This window comes from Kryptolebias marmoratus, linkage group LG4 (genome assembly GCF_001649575.2).
Source record: "Kryptolebias marmoratus isolate JLee-2015 linkage group LG4, ASM164957v2, whole genome shotgun sequence".
Classification (NCBI taxonomy): Eukaryota; Metazoa; Chordata; class Actinopteri; order Cyprinodontiformes; family Rivulidae; genus Kryptolebias; species Kryptolebias marmoratus.
Window position 1 is genome coordinate 26,595,373 of NC_051433.1, and position 644 is coordinate 26,596,016.

Here is a 644-nt window from a genome sequence, read left to right on the forward strand (position 1 = left end):
CACCTCAGCTTTAAGGCTCCCGTTTGTTTAGGTTTAATAAATCCCAAAGAGTGAGAGACTTCCCGACACCTCAGAAATGAGATGTTGTGTGTCTGCACACAAGTGTTTGCACACTCTAAAAAGAACATGTTTCAATAATAAATTGTACTGACTATTTGTTTGATGCACTGTGGGTTTCTGGTTTACGCAGGCAAAAAAGGATTCAAAGCGTTACAATGCAGATCATCATGGATTTATTCCAAGGTTTCAGGCAAAAATAGACATGGCAAGCGTCACATGATCCCTTCCTGCCTCTCCTGCTCTGATTCTTGCCTTTCCCTTACTGACGGATCCTCTCACCTGTCCACCCACTGACTGACTGATTGGTCAATCAGTGGGTCTCTTGCTGAGGCTGACTGGAGCTATTTACGGCTAGCTGGTAAAAAAAGAACGTATGACCACCCAAGTGCAAATATTTATAAGTGAAACACCCACTTACCAAACAGGAAATCAATTTAACTATCCATCCATGTATCCATTCTCTTCCGCTTATCCGGGGTCGGGTCGCGGGGGTAGCAGCCTGACTTCAGACTTCAGACTGACCCAGACTTCCCTCTCCCCAGCCACTTGGGCCAGCTCCTCCGGGGGAATCCCAAGGCGTTCCC